This window comes from Anabrus simplex, chromosome 1, assembly GCF_040414725.1.
Source record: "Anabrus simplex isolate iqAnaSimp1 chromosome 1, ASM4041472v1, whole genome shotgun sequence".
Classification (NCBI taxonomy): Eukaryota; Metazoa; Arthropoda; class Insecta; order Orthoptera; family Tettigoniidae; genus Anabrus; species Anabrus simplex.
This window is the reverse complement of record NC_090265.1, coordinates 1,239,170,160-1,239,182,558: the sequence shown is the minus strand read 5'-3', so window position 1 is coordinate 1,239,182,558 and position 12,399 is coordinate 1,239,170,160. Positions and strand designations below refer to the sequence as shown.

The window sequence follows — 12,399 nt, the reverse complement described above, 5'->3', positions numbered from 1 at the left end:
GAGAGAAATAGTCATGTTTCGTAGATCTAGGGAAGACACATGACAGTGTACCAAGGAAAAATATGTTAGCCATACTGAATGACTAGGGGAAGCTTCTACAGGCAATCAAAGGCAACTATTGTGATAATTGAGCTACAGTGTGAATTCATGGTGAAATGAGTTCTTGGTTCAAGGTAGTTACGGGGTGTTAGACTTTTATTATTCATGGTAAACAGGGATCATTTAGTGATAGGTATAAAATGGACGAGAGGGAAGAAACCTAAGAGGATCGAATGTCAGCTGATAACACGAAACTGGAACAGGTGAATCATTTCAAGTATTTATGATGTGCATTCTCCCAAGACGGTAGTATAGTAAGTGAAATTGAATCAAGATACAGCAAAGCTAATATAGTGAGCTCACAGCTGCGATCAACAGTATTCTGTAATAAATAAGCCAGTGTGATTAGCGTTGTGGCTTAGTTGCTGGCTTTCCGCTTGGACGTCTGAGATTCGAATCCTGGGCGAATCTGGGTTGGAATTTTCACATGTGAAATCACGTGGATCAGGAAGGGCATCCGACCTTATACCTCCCACCAAAACCAAAATGAGTTTAGGTGACTCCATCGACCAAAGAAATAAGTGGGACCCCCTCTGGGTGGGGGACGCAGACGAATAATACACCCACTGTATCCCCTGCCTGTCGTATGAGGCGACTAAAAGGAGTGACCAAGGGATGATTGAATTAGAACCATCAAACTACTTGTAATTAGTACCATCACGTGGGGAACACCATGGGTCGCCTTTACTTGCAAGTAGTACCACAATGTTAGATACACAATAGGTTTGTGATTAGTAGCAGCAGAGAGTGATTCACTGTGAGTTTACAGTACCTGTGACTAGTACCACTATATGCGGAACACCACGGGCTTACGTTGCCCGTGATTAGTACCATTATGTGAGAACTCCACGGGTCTGGGCTTTGCCTGTAATTAGTACCACTATGTGAGGGACACCATAGGTCTGCGTTACCTGTGTGACGTACAATACTTGTGAGTAGTACCATAATGTGTGGAACACCGTGAGCTTACGCTACTTTCCATTAGTTCTACTTCACTAGCGATAAGTACCACTATGAGGGGCCGTCGACCCGGATTTTGGACCCTTTTAGACAACTAGCATCATGGAATCAAGATTGTGCTTTGGAAGCAGTCCCTTGGTCAGTAATATTATTGTTTTAAGATAGTCTCTGGGAAGGTGGGGCATTGCGGGTCGGAGCCTTAGATTATTTTAAGTCCATAACCATTGTTCATCGTCCTCTTTTTGAATTCTAGTCAGTGGATCGATTTTAGAAATATTTTTAACTTTCAGCATTGTGAGTTGGATCCGATGATTATTTTAAATTTATATTCATGTATTCCTTCTTCATAATCACGTATTGAATTCTGGCCAGTGAATGCATTTTGAACTTTTCAATTGTCATTACATTTCATCTAATTTTTACCATTAGGGGCCGATGACCTAGATGTAACGACCCTTTCAACAACAATCTTCATCATCAAATACTGGGGTGTTGAAGAGATTTGAGGAAAAGGACAGGAAGAATAAATTTACGTAAATTTACAATATTGCTACTGCGCCGTGTTGTTGTTTTTGTTGTTTCAGTCATCAGTCCATAGACTGGTTTGATGAAGCCCTCCTTGTCACCCTATCCTGTGCTAACCTTTGAATTTCTACGTAACTGCTGCATCCTACATCTGCTCTAATCTGCTTGACATATTCATACCTTAGCCTATCCTACCGTTCTTACCGAAATCACTCCCTTAAAATCCAACTACACAAGTCCTGGGTGTCTTAAGATGTGTCCTATCATTCTCTCCTTTCTTCTCATCAAATTTAGCCAAATCGGTCTCCTCTCACCAATTCGAATCAGTATGTCTTCATACGTGATTCCATCTGTCCATCTCACCTTAAGCATTCTTCTGTAACACCACATTTCGAAACCTTTCTTTCTGAGCTAGTTATCGTCCATGTTTCAGTTCCATAGAATGCCGCGCTCCAGACGAAAGTCTTCAAAGACGTCTTTCTAATTCCTATATCAATGTTTGAAGTGAGCACATTTCTGTTCTTAAGAAAGGCTTTCTTTGCTCGTGCTAGTCTGCATTTTATGTCCTCATTAATTCTGCCATCGTTAGTTATTTTACTACCCAAGTAACAATATTCATCTAATTCCTTTAAGAGTTCATTTCCAAATCTAATATTTCCTGCATCACCAGCCTTCGTTTGACTGCACTCCATTATTTTTGTTTTGGATTTGGATTTTCATCTTGTACTCCTTACACAAGACTCTGTCCATACCATTCAGCAATTTCTCCAGATCTTCTGCAGTCTCAGATGAAATGACAATATCATCACCAAATCTCAGGGTTTTAATTTCCTCTCCTTGGATTGTCATTCCCTTCCCAAATTCCTCTTTGATTTCCATTACTGCCGGTTCCATATAAACATTGAAAAGTAGAGGGAACTAACTGCAAACTTGCCTCACTCCTTTATGGATTGCTGCTTCTTCTTTATAGCCCTAGATTCTTATCAAAGCAGACTGATTTTTGTGCAGATTGTAGATAATTCTTCGCTCTCGGTATTTGATCCCGATCACCATCTGAATCTCAAATAGTTTGGTCCAATCAACAAGATTGAATGCCTTTTCAAGATCTACGAACGCTATGTCCGTGGGCTTGTCCTTCTTAATTCGATCCTCTAAGATTAGGCGTATAGTCAGGATTGCTTCGCGTGTTCCAATATTTCTTCTGAAGCCAAATTGATCTTCTCCCAATTCAGTTTCAACTTGTCTTTCCAATCTTCTGTAAATAACACGTGTTAAAAATTGTCAGGCGTGAGATACTAAACTACACACTTGTCAGCACCGGCTTTCTTGGGAATAGGTACAATGACTTTTTTTCCGAAAATTGGATGGCATTTCTCCTGTCTTATACATCTTACCAAATGGAATGACCTCGCCATGCTGGCTTATCCTAAAGCAGTCAGTAATTCAGAGGGAATGTCATCAATTCCAGGTGCCTTGCTCCCATTTAGGTCTTTTAAAGCTCTGTCAAATCCCGACCTCATTATTGGGTTTCCCATTTCATCAGCATCAACAGCCTCTTCTTATTTCAGAACCATAGCATCTATACATCTTTACCTTGGTACAACTGTTGGATATGTTCCTGCCAAATTCCTGCTTTGTTTTCTCTCTCTAGAAGTGGTTTTCCATCTGAGCTCTTAATATTCATACACCTAGTTTTCCTTTCTCCAAAGGTTTCCTTGATTTTCCTGTATGCAGCATCTACCTTTCCTAGGAACATACAACCTTCAACATCCTTGCACTTCTCCTCCAGCCATTCTTCCTTAGCTCCCCTGCACTTTTTATTCACTTCCTTCCTTCATCGCCTGTATTCCTTGTTTTCCCTCTTCATTTTATGCAGTTTTGTATTTACCTCGTTCATCAATCAGGTCTAGTATTTCCTGAGTTATCCAGTGATACTTAGGTGATCTTTCCTTTCTTCCTATCATTTCTTCAGCAGCCCTAGAAGCCGTCAAAAGCCAGTCAAAATTGAGTTGTGCTGTTATCATTATAATGGCAGGCCCCTTTTCTTAGTGACAGTCATACCGAGTTGGTGAGTTTCCATTATAATAGCAGGCCACTATGCCTAATGCCAGTCACATTTTAGATGGGTAAATTTGTTTATAATGGCGGACACACTTGTCTGATTCCAAACAAAATCTTTTAGGGGAGTTTTGAACAAAATTACATGCTCCCTTGACTTCTGCCGGCCAAATCGAGAAGGGAATCATTAATTAAAATAGTAGTCCCTCCTTACTAATGCTAATTACAAAGGAGTTAAGAATGGATCCCATTCCTACTGCCAGTCAAAGTCGATGTGGAGAGTACTGATTACAATAGCAGACGCCCTCCCGCTGAGAGTCACTATCGATCTAAAATATTACTTATAATGGCAAACACCCTCTCTACGTCGCTACAAATCGACTTCAATGAATATATAGATCGGCATACGAAGTATATGCATGTTTATAATATTGTTAACCTTCATTTACACATTAACTGCTGCTAAACGATACATAATATCGACAAACGGATTGTACCATAAGACGCCTCATTTAGCGGTCTAAATGGCTGGTCTTAAGCTATGTTCTCATATCCCATCTATTTGTGTATAAAATTAATTAGAAACGTTGAATAGGGTGACATTTGTGTACGGTTTTCTCACAGTGCATTACTTTTTGGTACTTGCGTGACAGCTAAAAACATAGAATTTTGCTCACGTATGGATACTGGGTGGGCCAATGTTCGTGTAGAATTAGATGATTCTATCTTTAGTATAAGTGATTCGAACTAAGAATTATACGCGTACAAAGAGCAAAATGTAGGTATGTAGTCCCACCCGGAGATCCGAATGGGGGACTATTTGCCTCCGGAATATCTTACTCGGGAGGAATCCATCATCAGTACATCATTCATACAGAGGGAGCTGCATGTCCTCGAGAGTTAGTTACGGCTGTAGTTTCCCGTTGCTGTCATCAGTGTAGCAGTATCAACACAGCTAAGCCACGTTGAGCATTATTACAAGGCCATAGCTGTCAATACTGCGCCGTATACAAATCAAATAATATTAAAACAATCCAGCTAAACCTGAACTTAAATACCATATTTCGAGAAATTCTGTTGGGCCGATTTTCCGTGATATCGTAACAGACATAGACAGACGGACAGACAGACCAAATTTGAACTGAACCTACTTTCAACTTGTATGTACCTAATCCCATACGGGTCGAAATATTCAATTGTGCAAATGAAATTATAATAAATTTATTTATATACGCTGGCATAATATGAAATCCCAACACCAAGAAGACATTAGTTTAGAGGAATGCAATTTAGGTTCAGAAGTAGTCTAGGTAACATATTTATTTGATTAAAGTTTCCAGGTCATATGTGGCAAGGTGATACATAAATAACCGCTGTAGTCGCCATGGAAACGTCCACGCATTGTGTCGTACAGGTGTCGTGTGTCATTTTATGGGATGGAGTTCCACGCCTGTTGCACTTGGTCAGTCAAGTCAGTAACGGTTAATGCTGGTATTGGATGACGTTAGATATGTCGTCCCAATAATTTTCCATACGTGCTCAATGGGCGAAAGTTCTGGTGAGGCAAAGGCAATTGGTTGACACTCTGTAGAGCACGTTGGGTGACAGAAGCGATATGAGGACGAGTGCTATTGAAAAATACCCCCTTGAATACTGCGACTGAATGGCAGCAGAACCGTTTCAGACATCAGTCTGACGAACAAATCCGCTGTAAATTTACCCAACTCTAGATCTCCCCCTCACCAATGACCTAACAAAGGCTGTTCCACCCCGTGAGATTGATCACGCTTTCAGATAGACAATACATTCAAGTATTGGGGCCGGTAACCTTTCCATTACAATAAAAATATATAATTAACTATTGATTCTTTCTTCGTTACAAATGATCCTTAAGTAATATTAACATTAACAAAGAACGCAGGGAATAAACATACAACATAGTAAATATTAATTTTATGTTAATATCACCACAGGAACCATTTCGTCGCTGTACGGGCAATACCTCGTATCCAACAATGATCTTCATATCCGCTATCGTCCTTAAGACTGGTCACGCCTCCCAGCCACACTTAGATATGCATTCCATCAAAATAACATTCATTGTGTTCTTTCCCCGGTGCTAGTGTGTGAAGAAAAGGAACCTTAAATGCATTATGCTGTAGGAGCGCGTAGATACTTTATGTAAACATACATTCCTACAGTAGGGCACAATAAGGTTCATTGTTCTTTACAAACTAGCATAGGAAAATGAAGGCAACGAACGTTGTTCTGATGAACTCCATATCCATATGTGGCTGGAAGGCGCGACGAATCTTAAGGAAAATAATGGGGAGGAAGAACATTGTGAGATACGACGTTTTGCTCCTACAGCGACCATGGATTGTGCTCATAAGATCGATTTTAATTTTTTTACCATTTCTGTTACATGGCATTTATTGCGGGAGCCAGTATTAACCGAGATACTGGAGAGTTAATTTTTTAATCTTCCCCTAAGCTACGATTTCATAGAGCGTAAATAAAATTATTTATAGCCTAGATCGTAGTTACTTCTCCTCTGACGTCCAATTTTCATTAAATTCTGTTCAGCCGTTTGTTCGTAATGCACGTACACGCATATATATATATAAACAGATATAGACATGATGGACATTTAGAAATTGCATTTCCTTCTTGTTCTGAACATGAGTTACACACAACTGTTATGAAATTTTAAAAATTCTTACCAAAGTGTTGATAAAAACTTTTATTTTATTTGTATACATTGTGTTCGAGTAGTTGAAAATATTCTTCATATCATCAGCATGTCAAATTCTGAATTTCATTTGGAAATATTCATACTTACAAATAAGTAGGCATTTCATTCAAATATACGACTCTAGCAGTACTTGCGGCTCCGCCCGCATTGAAGTCAAAATTAGAAATCTGATTTGAACATTGTTGTTTTGTTGTTGTTGTTATTTTGAACAGTCCAATAATAGCTTACCCCTGATCACCCTGTCTGTCAAATGTCATCACTCTTCTCAGCCTCTGTATCAATTAGCGTGTCCAAGACCGTGGCTTGGAAACATTAATTGTTGCATAACTTATAACAAATTAGTCAACATAATCACTTCTTAAGAGTTCCAACCGTAAATAGATTCCCTTTGTCTTGGTCCACATTTTATTTCATTGTCGCTGCCTTCCGCCTCAAACTTTCTCTCACAGAGTGAAGATGTATAACGATTGTTGGACTCGCATCACTAATGGATACAAACAATGATTTTCACTCTTAATCACATTAATCACGAAGCTGTACCGCACTCGACGTGCGAACGTCCTAAGCTAATCCTTAAAACGCTCCTTTAACACGGTAAATGTGAAATATTCTGGACCCGGGCTGAGTGGCTCAGACGGTTTGAAGCGCTGGCCTTCTGACCCCAACTTGGCAGACTCAATCCTTTTTTTTTCTTTCTTTTTTTTCTAGTGGCTTTACGTCGCACCGACACAGATAGGTCTTATGGCGATCATGGGATAGGGAAGGTCTAGGAGTTGGAAGGAAGAGGCCGTGGCCTTAATTAAGGTACAGCCTGGTGTGAAAATGGGAAACCATTGAAACCAACTTCAGGGCTTCCACAACAGTGGGATTCGAACCCACTATCTCCCGGATGCAAGCTCACAGCCGCGGGCCTCTAACCGCACGGCCAACTCGCCCGGTAGCTCAATCCTGACTCAGTTCGATGGTATTTGAAGGTGCTCAAATGGATCAGCCTCGTGTCGGTAGATTTACAAGCACGTAAGAGAACTCCTGCGGGACCTTATTCCGGTACCTCGGCGCCTCCGAAAAACCGTCAAAGGTAGTTAGTGGGACGTAAAAACAAGAACGTTATTATTATTATTATTATTATTATTATTATTATTATTATTATTATTATTATTATTATTATTATTATTATTATTATTATTATTATTATTATTATTGCAAATGCATTGGCATATTTTCGTGGGAAATTTAATTCTAAATCTTGCAGGTGTATTATCTTTCCTGATAAGACTAACAGTTTATGTTTATCTTGACTAGTATCAGATAAAACATGGGCCAAAACACAAACAATTGGTTTTCCTATAAAATTGTTAGAAAACAATGCATATGAACATTTTCAAGTCTAAGTATGCTTGGTGAACTTTGTATTTCAATAGGATCAGTGTGTTCACTTTTAAGGGTACCAGATACATAGTCTTTCCGACTTTCTCTACTATTTTAGAAATTGAAGATTAGCTGGCATAATTATACATGCAAAGTATATCACAACTCAACGGCAAAACTTCAGCAACGGATTCCTTGTATAGAGAGAAAAAAATATGAAAACATTGGTGAAAATGCATAATTAAAGACTTATGCAACCTATTGTAAAGTTGGTGCAATCCGACACTCCCAACACTGTTGCTAGCTGCAACAGTCTGTTCACGTATCAGAACGAAATGGTGAAGGTGACCTTGTTCTGACTGAATATAAATCTCCGCTCGTTTCCGCCAATCACCATCAAAAATACCGGTCGTAGTCCGTACTGTCTGACAGTTTGCCATATTCCGCGCATGGAGAGTTGCTTCATCATCAAAATCGTTCGAATACACGACAGGCGTAATACGTTCCCCAAAGTAAACGACCCCCTGGGGGATTAAGTCATGAGATCGTGGTGGCCAAACAAAAGTTGATAACTCTGCAATTACACGTGTTTGTACCAATTTTTGTCATATCTTTTCCTCGTCCCCTTTAGAAAAATGCATTCCTGAATTCTTAGTACATCCTGTATATCATATTATAATAATTTGGAATAATTTCTAACAGTTAAAGAATTACGGAAATCGATTGAGTGCTGCTGATATTCCTCCATATACAAACGAATTCACAAACGTTCTTTCATGTTAATATTTGTACAGATACACAACATAATAAGAGCATTATTCCGTTTTACTTTGATCATAAAATTTGGCCACGTCTATATCAGTTTGCTGTAAATACTGTTTTGATATACAGTATTTTGCAAGTAGTTACGGGATATGAGAGAAGTGGCTTTGTTATATCGTAATCAAATACGCTCAGGCTCGACCACAGCAGTGCTTTTTATTTTCATTCAGCGTAAAAATACCAAAAATTATGCCCCATTTTGATATTTATTTTTAGGATAACTACATTAATTAATGTGCGTGCTCATCCGCCGCGAAACTCTAATGTTATTAGCGATACATAATCGTTAAGTACACATACTTTGGACAAAATTAATTCGATCAGAGTCCGTTTCTCCCGTGACTCACATCATTAGTCATGTGGTCTGGCAGTAATGAGCACAGCTGTAGCTCAGTCGGTTAAAACTACTTTATTCCACATGAGGTGAATGGCATTCGAAGTCATTTGAATAATTTAAATAGCTCACTCGTTTCTATTCATGGGTGGAGAGTTGGCCGTGCGGCTAGGAGCGCGCAGCTGTGAGCTCGCATCCGGGAGATAGTGGGTTTGAACCCCACTGTCGGCGCCATGAAGATGGTTTTCCGTGGTTTCCCATTTTCACACCAGATAAATGCTGGGGCTGTACCTTAATTAAGGCCACGGCCGCTTCCTTCCCATTCCTAGGCCTTTCCTATCCCATCGTCACCATAAGACCTATCTGTGTCGTAGCGACGTAAAATAAATAGAAAAAAAGATACTACATTGCCGAATACACGCTGATAAATAGGCATGGATGCCAAAATAGGTACTTAAATAGGAATGAATGAACTGAATTCAAATCACGAAGTAATAGAAATTATAATGTCCTGAAATATATTATAAACTAGTTGAAGTAGTCGTCTTTCACAGGGCGATCATTGAGCATGTACCAAGTTACCTAACTTCCCAACTACTTTCTGCCAACACTCAGGCATGCTGTTTTACTCGGGACGCATAAGTAATACCATCTATCGGAGATGAATGGCAGCAAAAGGGACAAAGCACATGACAACAATGGTCAATATAATGTTATTGTTCATCAGTTTTATGAGCTTTCGATACTGTAATCCATCATATTTAGTTTTCTTCCTACTCTGTGTTATTAGGGCATCTAATGTAAAGGGAGTCCCTTCCTTCCTTCCTTCCTTCCTTCCTTCCTTCCTTCCTTCCTTCCTTCCTTCCTTCCTTCCTTCCTTCCTTATTTATATCCTAGAATGTAGTGCCGTATTTCCTTAATGAACATCCCAATTTTCATCGAATTCTGTTCACCCGTTTTCTCATGACCCGGTGTTGATATGGACTTACCAACAAAAAAAATCTACATTCATGTATATCTCTGCTATCATAGCCGGTATGGTAAAAATGTATAAGAAATAAATGATCTGAATTGTAATTCTGTATAGTTGTGTTTATGTAGCAATTATCGATAGAACCACTAATAACATAAATAATTGAGAATTACATTTTAGACCTTCTCCTAACTACCACTTCATCAGCGTGAATAAAATTGTTTTATAGTAGTGCCTCATTCCCTGACTGTAGATACCGATTTTAATTAAATTCTCATCAGATATTTTCTTGTAATGCTCGCACATATAGACAGACAGACAGACAGACAGATAGACAGCCAGACAGACATGACGGAAAATTAAAAAGTGCATTTACATTTTATTGTGGGCACAACCAATACCAATACAGAAATTCTGAGTAACGTACAGAAAAAAACTCTTATGTTATATAAATAGACGTCTTTGTTAATCGATTGTTCAAACTAGCTGAGGGCTGACACATAATAATGGAAGAAAAATTTGTACATGACTGAGTTTAATATTCAATTGTAGTATAACGTTTAAATATTGTATCCAAAGGTGGACGAATAATACAAATTATCTTAAGAGATAATGTTTATGATTTGCAAGTCAGTACGGAACTATCATGAGGTTTATTGTTTGCAACTTTAAATCTATTACTAAGTTTCCTTTCCTGGCCTTTCCCTGGTTACTTGGGATCGTGTCGACATGTAGATTAAACCCAACTTGATGGTCGACTGCGAAGGAGAGTATTCATTATTACTTGTTTGTAGCAGTGCCTCACTCTCTGGCCAGAGGAATTAACCAGTCGTGACTAAAATCCCGACCCAGCCAGGGATTAAATCCGGGACACACTGAACAGAATACCACCACATTGAACATTCACCCAAACAACTCGACCACAAAATAGTTAAAATATTACAGAAATATAAACGACTGTGATTATTGTTATTCTTAGTCTAAATATATGTGAACGTCCGTTGGTTTTTTTTTTTTTTTTTTTTTTTTTTTTTTTTTTTTTTTTTTTTTTTTTTTTTTTTTTACACAGCCAACCTCGCAAGTGGCCTGTTTTGGTTGGACAAGACTAGGGTGAAAGATCTGTTAACGCGTCCTAAATATATTGCCCACGTACATGTCAGTCGTAGATCTAGAAAAGGCATTTGAAAATGTTGATGGGACCAAGCTATTTGAGATTCTGAAGTTGAACGGAATCAGAAGCCGAGAAAGTATTATCTATAATCTGTACAAAAATCAGTTTTCTGTGATATGAATCGAACGCTGTTAAAATGAAACAGTAATCCAGAGAGGGGTCATTTTGAATTTTTATATAGAAAGAATTTGAAAAAATCACAAACCTCGGAGAGGAAATCGAAATTCTGAGATTTGCGAATGATATTCTTTTTTTCATCTCAGTCTGCAGGAGATCTGGGGAAACTTCTGAATGGTACGGACACAGCCTTGGAGAGTGAGTACGAGATAAAAATAAATAAATCCAAGATATAAATGATGGAGTGCAATCGAACGAAGTCAGGTGATGTAGGAAATATTAAATTAGGAAATGAAGTCTAAAAAGAAGTAGATGAATATTGTCACTTGAGTAGTATAATAACTAATGATTGTAGAGGTAAGCATGACATAAAATGCAGACTAGCAAAATCAACGAAGGCCTTTCTTAAGAACAATTTGCTCACTTCAAACATTGATATCGGAGTCAGAAAAACGGTTTTGAAGACTTTCGTCTGGAGCGTGGCACTGTATGGAAGTGAAACATGGACGATAACTAGCTCAGAGAAAAAGAGTATATAATCTTTTGAAATATGGTGTTACAGAAGAATGCTGAAGGTGAGACGAGTACATCAAATCGCGAATTAAGAGATGCTGAATCGAATTGGTGAGAGGCATCTCTTGTTGGTGGTTTTCCTTAACGCAGGCGATTAGTATTTGCATCACCGATATCATCATGTCTCGTCAGTTCTGGATTGATCATTATTTTGTTGAATTCTCTTAGAAAAACAATTTTACGTCTGAGATCTAGAGGGGAAATATGACTTAACACTGGTAATCACTGTATGGGAGTAGATTTGATTGTGCCAGTGATTAGACGCATTGTGGAGTTCGGTTGAGTATACGTATATATATTTGTGTGGGCACTAGTTAGCCGCACACCAGCACAGTATTCAGCAGTCGAATACACTAACCCTAGAGCTGATCACCACAGAGTTGCAGCTTTAAATCCCCAAGTTCTTCCACATAGTTGATGAATTATGTTGTTGCGAGTTCTTACTTTGCAGATACATTCTGGAGATGTTGTTTATAAGACCATGTTCTATCCAATGTGACCCATATTTAGGGTATCTATTGTGTCTCAATTGCCGGTTGTCCATGTACACCTGTAACTCCCTATTAGCTATTTTGTTGCTTAGATGAAAGCAGTAAGCTTCAGTTTTGCTGGTGTTTGGTTTGAGTCCCTACATTTTAAAGTAG

The 12,399-nt window shown here is 38.7% G+C and overlaps 1 protein-coding gene across 8 annotated transcripts in view; it reads left to right on the top strand.

Annotated features, from left to right (window-relative positions):
* The window catches only part of pHCl-1 (pH-sensitive chloride channel 1), a 1,475,408-nt gene that overhangs the window by 852,889 nt on the left and 610,120 nt on the right, over window positions 1–12,399 (top strand). The window lies entirely within an intron of this gene.